Below are 9681 nucleotides of genomic sequence, written 5' to 3'. Positions count from 1 at the left end.
TTTAATCACTACTAAGAATTGTCCCCAAAGATCATCACAACTGTCAGTTTTCTTAAATTACTGCTGTAAAGCGCCAACCTTATTAAAAGCCTCAGGCGGTATTCAATACTCAAAAGACGTTGTACAAATTGTCCTCACATTTCAAGGCAAATGATGCCCGCATCCCACCACAATCCCCATGCAAGTCCAGTGATTGGCACTGGCAGCAGCAAGTATTTGGAGACTGATGTCCCTGTTCATGCAGGCTGCCTGTCCATTGGGTCTTCATCTCAATGGCCCCTAATAGGACACTCATACAAAGGTTGTGGTGACACATTTTGACTCAGACCAGTCCAATAGTTTATCCAAATGCGGTTCCCATTGTGTTGTGAAGTTGTGAAGCACAAACTACTTTACGGGTGTATGACTCACACCACAGACTGGAACATAAACTGGCCCACCAGCTCACAGGCCTAAGAGAAAGAGCATAAGCACCTGAGGTATGCCCGCAAAACCTGTGGGAGTTTGTAAAAAGTGCATCTCGTTCCAGGATAAACAAAAGCGAGAAAAGAAGAAAAAACAGTAGCAGATGCAATAACGTTGTCATATCGTATGTCTCAGGTCTATCTGAGAAACTCAGAAACACTTTGAGACAGAGGTTGGGACACCCCATACCCAGAAAAAAACATCAGCTGTATGCTGTCCAGAATGCACTGATTTTTACACTCCACTGAGCAGGCGCATGTCACAACACACACGGACTAACTCTTCAGGTCAAGACTCAGTCTACCTGCAGCTCACCTCTTTTGAGGACAAAAATGTACTCATTCTGGACCGAAACAGTACGCAAGTTGACCGAACCGAACATGGCTCCTCTCTCTGGCTGTAGCGAGTCTATCTAGGGAGAGGCGGTGTGACTGGCCAATCACAGAGCGTGAAGAATGAATACATAGCAGTTACCCAATGAGGATTTTCCTTCATCGTGATTACGGATAATGACGAGCTGTACTCCTTTCATGCTCGTACTCGGCAAAAATGCGTTATCCGTAACAGATACTCGTCTAAAACGAGTATCCGGTTCATCCCTATGTAATATTCTGGTCGCTATGTGTTGCATTGACGAGACATGACATTACATCATATTACCTTCACACTGCGTGGAGTCAGCCCTGGCATGTCCAACGTGCAGAAAAGGTCTCCTCCGTTTCCATGTGGAAGTGGTACATTTTTGGCTTCTTACTTTGGCCTTTTCCCTCACTCTGTTTTAAACCATTTCTTAAGTTTAGAATAAATAAATTGGAGTGTAACTAGTTACTGTAGCTCGATAGCTTGCTGTGTTTAAAGCAGCAGCCGTCTGTTATGTCTGTGCATTACAGGTCAGCAATGTGTTTAAAATAAAGAATAATAGGAGTGTAAAGGTGGCTATGGGGTGTTATTAGCAAATATTTAATCTAATATTAATATGTAGACATTCACTTAGCGCGGTCGGGTCTGGAACCAATTAACTGCGATAAATGAGGGACGACTGTACTTAATTGTGGATGTGTTTTTGTCACATTTCATTAAATCAAATTGTTATCCATGAAAATGTTATTGTCCATGAAAGAATCCTTCGATCTCCTGAGGTTATCGTCCAAGATCGTACGTACGGTACATGGCCCTGTTCATCAGCCAATGCTCAATGCGGTGAAGTCTTCCTGTAGCCTTAGCAGAGAAACTGCTCCAAAGCAGAATGTTTCCACATCCACGCCAGACGGTAGGGATGGTTTTATTGGAGTTAGATTTAAAAACACGCCCAAAGAGCTAAATTTTGCCTACATCCTCCCAAGCCTTTTCCCGTCATTCAGACGGGCCTGTACATGTGTCTTCTTGAGCAGGGAGACCTTGCGGCACTGCAGGATCTCGATCGATTACGGAGAAATGTGTTACCAATGGTTTTCTTGGTGACTGTGGTCCCAGGACCCTTGAGAGTTGAGCGCTTGCATGAAGCTCTAGAGCAAGGACAATTGTTATCTTGCATTTATCCCATTATGGAATTATCGCATCAATAGTGGTCTCTCTTGCTGAAAGGACAGGACTAATTTGTGTGCTTCATGGGCACATAACTGGTGTGCGGGGCTCAGAATTATTGCTGGTTGGTGGGGGGGATCAAATACTTACTTCACTCAATCATATACATTTTGTCTCTTTCTGTTAAAACTGACCTACCATAAAAATATTGGACTGTTCAGATCTTCCAGATTGTATGTGTTGAATTCTACTAAGACAGAACAACAATTTAAATGTTGTTGCTAAATGACCCGAATTGTAATTGACATCCTTCATGTCTTAAACTATATGGAAAATAATGTCTTGTGTGTGTGTGGTGGCATTGAAGCCTGTCTGAATGAGCTGACATACGCTACGCTCATACAATGGACAATCACAAACACACACTCCCCCTTGTATTCATACAAAACACACACACACACACACATCTTAGGACTTTGTTTGAACCAGTCCAGTTAAAGGCAGTGGGCTAATGAGGGCACCACGCTGAATAGTATTAAATGCACGAATGCAACACAAGGAGAAACAAAGATTGATAAATAAGCAAAATATAGTATTTATAGACGCAAAGGTTATTTGATATGTACACAGTAGAAACAGGTTTGACTCACAAAATCCATCCATCCATTTTCTATGCCGCTTCTTTCTATGACGTTTCGACTTGTATCACAATTCGTGGTTGCCGATATGATTCAAGGACGATATTGGTTCATTTATAATACAAACGATTCTGTAATTTTAAATCCATTCAGTAACTTTTTAGCCAAAAATTCAACCAGTGTGACTGAAATACAGTATATGCCTGGATACTGGACAGTGCAGGTGAAGTTTACTATTCCCATTGCTTTTTGTATGGGAATCAGATATAAATTAGTTATGGACATAAACAAACAATTAATGGTCAATGCATTCACATTTCATTTGAATAAAGTGCAACTAACACTTCAGTTTGCATTAACAGGAGGTTAACCTTTTCTGCTCTCACTTTCAATATTCAATACATTTTCAGTACATTTTCAATACATTTTACCTTGCGCCGCTGCTGTAGCGGGAACGACAGGTGCCTGGAACGTCACCGTTGTGTGAAATCGCAGCGCGCCTTAGTAGGTGCTTGGAGAGATTTGTCGTGTTGCTGTGGTATTTTACTTGACCTACATATCCTACAAACAGCGAGCAGCTTATTTAGAACATCTCCCTCTTTGCAAAAGCCAAAGTGTTTCCACACACTGTACCGCAATGGTGGCTTATTTATTTCTCGCTCGCCGGCTTGCCATCTGCCATGCTGCATTTTGTTGTCTCCTGGCGCTTGGCGATGATGTCACAGAAAGGCAGACTAAATTGAGTGATGTTTAAAGTCTTTATCATTAAAAGTGCTGAAAAACACACACTCGCACACACACATCCATATACAGCCTGCCGTGCTTAAATCCGATACTTTATTTCCTAGAATCGATGCAATCGATTGATTACCTTTAAAACAATGTTAGATAGATTTTTTTGTCGTCCGGAATGGCAACTTGCCAAACACAGATTGATCTAGTTGGATCATAGGAATATAAATCGATACATCAACGTAGTCGATGAATCGTTACACCGCTATTGTTCTTTAATGTAAGTTACATTTAAACTGACCAAAGCCATCCTTGCCATTATCTACATACTCTTTTACTCCCAAAGAAGCCACAGTGGTTTGCCATTATTTCCCGCCAGCAAGGAAGATCACACAGCCTGCTGTGCCTCCATCGATCTAAAAGTCCCCAGAGCCCAGCACACCAATGTGTGTACCGATGTCTAATGTATCGCCACCTCCCCTTCAAGACAGATAACACACCCAAATTCATCAAATAGTAATACTGTGATATAGCAAAAGCATAGTAGACACGAGTAATTCAGTGTCATTATTTTGTACATTTGTGTGATAGCACACACAGACTGCAGATGAATAATAACCCTAAACATAGAGTGACCATATTTTGATTACTGAAAACCAGGACACTCGGCCCAGCAATGTGATACTCAGATGATACTCAAAATGTATTCACCCTACCTAAACGTGCTATGAAAGCAACTCTATATGCAGTAAATTGATGTTTCAATGGCCAAGTCTATGCTATCCCTGAAGTCAAACCAATGTTACCGCAAACAAGAACCTAACTGCACATTACACACTCTGAAAACCCTTGTATCCCTTTAAAGAACTTCCAATACCACAAATAAACTGAATTTGCTTGTTGAGTCGCAGTATGTCAACCAGTTTCATCAGCAAAAACACAACAGCTACCAGACCCTCTTTCATAGTCAGTCATCCAAGACATTCACGCACACACACACACACTGGACCTTTTAGCAAGTCCGTAAATAAACGTGCTGTCCGTGCAAGGGAACAAAAGTCTTCCTAACAGATCATTTGAATTCCTGCTTCTGTCCTTTTCTGCATCCACGCATGCCTTTTTCTTTACCTCCGGCATCTTCTATTTTCTTTTCTGGACCCCCTTCTTCTATCTGTGAACCACTCTGCACCCTCCTGAACCAGACCTCTTCAGGACTGTATATAATGTTCGCTCGCCAAAGGCGCCTATTGCAGGGAAAAGTGTGTGCATGTAGTTGAAAGTATTTATTCAAGCTAATACCAGATAACACTTCCTTTATTACAGGAAGTATAATTGCCAAGAATCCAATTTGAGAGGATATATTGTGGGGCGGGTGTTTTACAGCGGCAATTTTATTCTAATGTATCCCCTGGTGACAATGATTTTATGGGTGTCACAATAGTAGGCACATGATACGATGTGTAACGATACATGCTGCCTCGTATTCGTTGTAAAAAAAATCCAGTGGAGCCTCGCACATTCGCGTTTCAGCATTAAAAGACCCAATTTTTGGTCCCGTAAAAAATGTGTATTTTTTTTTTCCTGCAGAAAACGCATCTCATTCACCCTAAGTTGTTGACAATTTATAAATATCTGAAAATACAGGTAAAATGTACAAGATACATATAGTAGTGTTAAAAATAAGACAATTTTCACTTCTTTATGCATGTTTTGCAACCCTTTAAGTAGGTTACATAACCAATTAAATAGTACAAAAGTACAGTCATCCCTCGCCACGCTGCAGTTCGTTAAGAAATGATCGCTGTTTTGTGGTAGAATATGGTCTGTTACTGTACTTGTAAAAAATATATGCATATTTAAGCAAATTAAGCATTTTCAAGTATAAAAATGGCTAAATAAGCGAAAATATAAATACAAGGCATTCGAAAGACGTGATATGAAGTGTAATGCAGTATCTGTGACTTGTTGTGTGCTCCTGGCGCCTCGGAAGTGACTTGTGTGACGTCAGGTAGCTACAGTTGACTGTTAGCTGAGTGCTCGCAGCAGGTTAGCAGTGTAGAGAGTGGCCGACAGCAGCTCCTGTGTGAAGGTTCACTGCATACGTGTTCTCTGCTTGTTAATAAAGCGATTGAAGTGCATCGTGAGTCTCTCTTTAACCATAAACAGAGGTAGCAGAGTACTTGTAGTATTCTACACTGCTCTCTAGGTGTCAGTAGTGTTACATTGATGAGACAATAGCCACCAGAAACTACACTGTCAATGCTAAGGTGTGAGTCTGTCTTTCCATATTTATGACTAATATGGCTTATTTTCTATTATTACGTCTACTATATTGGGTTATACAAATGTAAAGGTGTCTATAGGGGTGTTGTTTCATGTCTAGAGGGCTGTAATAATGGTAAAAAAAAACATATTTAGAAGGTCATAAAATGGGTTTTCTATGCTCTAACTACGAACATATTCAATTTATTAAAATTGAATCCTATTTCAATTTATGTAGGCTGGAAACAATTGATCGCAATAAACTGTAATCTCTTTTACAGTCAGATGCACATTTTTAGATTCCATTGGTACTTCCAATTTTTATTTATTCATAAATAACTTGTAATTCATTATAAAACATCAATAAAAAGGAGGGAAAAAAAACGAGCCACATGTCGCGAGGCAGCGTTCTAGTCTCTTTCAATGAGGCCGATGGCGCAGTTTCCCACAGGAACAGGAGGCCACACAGAAACACACAAAAAGAATCACTCTAAAACAATACTATGATGGTTATTAGAAACGTGACTACATATTTTTCTGCCTACATTGTCATCACATTGTCATAACATAAAACCTGGGTTGAGCTGACAAATCTTTAAGTAAAATTTGTCGAATTACTAAAGTTTCTGCTTGGACATCAACAAGTAGCAAGCAGCTGTTTAGCACAGGTGGGAAAAAAAAAGCCACGTCAGCGTCACTGAGTGTGACGCTGACGCTGTGAACACCAAGGTGGGTTGGATTGCAAGGTGTGCCTAAAGCACTTAATGTGCACTTCCAAGAATGCCTTGCACACTGCCACTTCCATATGACTGTATTATCATTCATAGTAGCGATGCTGTAGTTCACAGTCTGATTGGCTTCTGCCTGCCCTGTCTTGCGCTACAATAATCTCGCGAGAGCTTGAGTAATGATAGAATTCGGAATTGCATGATCTCTGGTGTTTTCAGCGATGGAGGTTAAATTATTATAATTGTCCATAGTCAATCTAAATGAGCACAAATGTGCACAAGTGTGTTTCTCCAAGGGATGCTCATATAGAGTTATTCTCCCCGAGCACTCATATATGACCCTCTATAAGTTTATAGTTATGCTCGAGCACACGTCAGGGTTCTGATTCATTGTGAAGCAAGGCACCGAGTGGCATTGGTCCTTGAATTCAACTTATTTTCCCTTTCACAGAAAATCCAATCAAGTCCTTTGAAGAGCTCTTAGCACTCGTGGAGCCTCTCTAGGTCAGGCCATGGTGGCCCGAGGAGGCCGGAAGGGTGAGGAGCTGAACTGGGGTCAAGGCACCCAGCATCCAGCAGTCTTAACAATCCCAAACTAAGCCAGTGCCCCTTCTGTTTCATTAGCTGCCCCCATCCTCCCATTATCTAGCCCCTACCCCCACCCCTCTCATTCAGATGAGAAGCAAGGAGAGGCTTGTGTTATGTTTTTGCCTGAAAGTGGGGGGTGGGCGCAGATTTGGCCTCTTTGTGTATTTGTTGTCCATCTTCCTATCCAGGTAGGATTCCAGTGAAACTCCTGTTGGTCTTCCTCTCAAATTGCAGCAGACCTAATGCCCCCACTCTAATTGCTCAGTGTCAATATTGCTGCATTTGGATTCCCATAGCTCTCCTATAATATGCACAAAGAGGGATGGCTCATCAAAACTCAATACACTGGAGATTAGCAAATTGGAAGCACTAATATCATGTTGCGGGGTGTTACTATCAGTGTTATTCTGCAATTTACTTGTGGAAAGTCTGGACACTTGGGCAATTCTTTCAATAAAATTATAAATAATAAATATATAAATGGTACATAACATAAACACACAATATAGCATAACAGAAATATTTATGATTTTAATTAAATTAATTAATTAAAATATATTTTATTGGACTTCCCTTTGTCACCGATTCTGTTAATTGCTTTTATGGACAGAATTTTTAGGCGCATTTTGAGGTGTTCCGGTTTTATGGCCGCAGGATTGGGTCTCTGCTTTTTGCAGATGATGTGGTCCTGTTGGCGTCATTGAGCTGTGACCTTCAACTCTCACTGGATAGGTTCTCAGCCGAGTGTGAAATGGCTGGGATGAGAACCAGCACCTCCAAGTCCGAGGCCATGGTTTTTGCCCGGAAAAGGGTGGAGTGCCATGTCCGGGCGGGGGATGAGTGGAGAAATTTAAGTACCTCTGGGTCTTGTTCACGAGTGAGGGGAGGATGGAGCGCAAGATCGCTAAGCGGATTGTTGCGGCGTCTGTAGTAATACGGACTCTGCATCGGTCTGTTGTGGAGAAGAGGGAGCTGAGCCGAAAGGCAAAGGCAAGACACGTTGGAAAGACTATGTCGCTCAACTGGCCTGGAAACGCCTGGGGATCCACCGGGAGGAGCTGGACGAAGGAGCATGGGAGAGGGAAGTAGGGGCTTCCCTGCTTATGCTGCTTCACCCACGACCCATCCATCCATTTTCGATGCCGCCTATCCTCATTAGTTGCGGGGGTATGCTGGAGCCTATCCCAGCTGACTTTGGGCAAGAGGCGGGGTACACCTATTGGACACATAAAGACAAACAACCATTCATGCTCACATTCATACCTATGGACAATTAAGAATGCCAAATAACCTTACATGCATGTTTTTGGAATGTGGGAGGAACCGGAGTACCCAGAGAAAACCCACGCACGCACGGGGAGAACATGCAAACTCCACACAGAAATGCCCAAGCGAAGATTTGAACCCAGGTCTTTCCGATCTCCTGACTGTGTGGCCAACAGACTAACCACTCGGCCAACGAGCGGCTGCCCCCACGATCCAACCTTGGATAAGCGGAAGAAGATGGATGGATGGATATTTTATTGATGTTAATATACTATATATTTTTGCTTCAGTTTTTTAAACGTTTTAACTATAATGATGATGGTCGATGCCCAACCCTAATCGTGAGCAAGACCCCAAGATACTTGAACTTCTCCACCTGGGGCAAGACCCCACTCCAAACCCGGCGGGTGCAATCCACCCTTTTCCGACTGAGAACCTTGGCCTCAGATTTAGAGGTGCTGAGTCTCCCAGAAGCTTCACACTCAGCTGCGAACTGCCCCAGTAAATGCTAAAGGTCACAGACTGATGAATAGCAGACGAGATCTCCTGGCCCCCAAACTGGACTCCCTCGATGCCTTGGCCTAGAAATTCTGTCTATGAAAATTATGAAGAGAATTAGTGACAAAGGTGGAGGCCAACATTCACTGGGAATTTACTGGGAACAGGCTCGACCTACTGCTGGCAATGCGAACCAGGCTCCTGCTCGGTCGTACAAGGGCGGAATGGCACGTAGTTGCGTGCCACCGATCCCGTAATCCCAGAGCACCCCCACAGGACACCGCGAGGGACACAATCAAATGCCTTTTCCAAGTCCACAAAGCAAATGTAGAGTGGTTGGACAAACTCCCATCTACCCTCCAGTACCCTTGCAAGGGCGTAGAGCTGGCCCAGTGTAGCGCGACCAGGACGAAAAGCGCATTGCATCTCCTATAGCCAAGGTCGGACTAACGGTCGTACCCTTCTCTCCAGCACCCTGGGAGGCTGAGGAGTGTGATCCCCTTATAGTTGGAGCACACCCTTCTTGAAAAGGGGAACCACCACCCCTGTCTGCCAATCCAAAGGTACTGTTTTTTCAAAGAATTATTTTTAGATACAGTATATCGCTTATAAATTAAATTGAGTTTTTTTTGTACCGTATGTATATTATATATGTATATGTGTGGGGATAGATGTATATGGATGCTCGATGTAACGTAATGTGTGTATCAGTACTCCACATATCTGAATGAAACATTGCACAACCGTAGAAATGAACTGTCTTCAATTTTGAATAGGTTTTCTCTCATGAATAATATGTAATGCAATTTTTCCTGAGATGTTAAGGTAAGAACTAATTTGATTAGTTCAGCCTGTCTTGAGTTGATAATGATTTTCACCACCCAAGCCTATATCGTTTCCACCCCCACAGATGAATAAACTATGGATAACTTTCCAATTAGTCCACAAAATCGGTTTGTTATGCTGCCAATAACAATGTA

The sequence above is a fragment of the Dunckerocampus dactyliophorus genome, chromosome 2 (assembly GCF_027744805.1).
Source record: "Dunckerocampus dactyliophorus isolate RoL2022-P2 chromosome 2, RoL_Ddac_1.1, whole genome shotgun sequence".
Lineage (NCBI taxonomy): Eukaryota > Metazoa > Chordata > Actinopteri > Syngnathiformes > Syngnathidae > Dunckerocampus > Dunckerocampus dactyliophorus.
Note: the sequence above shows the minus strand (reverse complement) of the source record.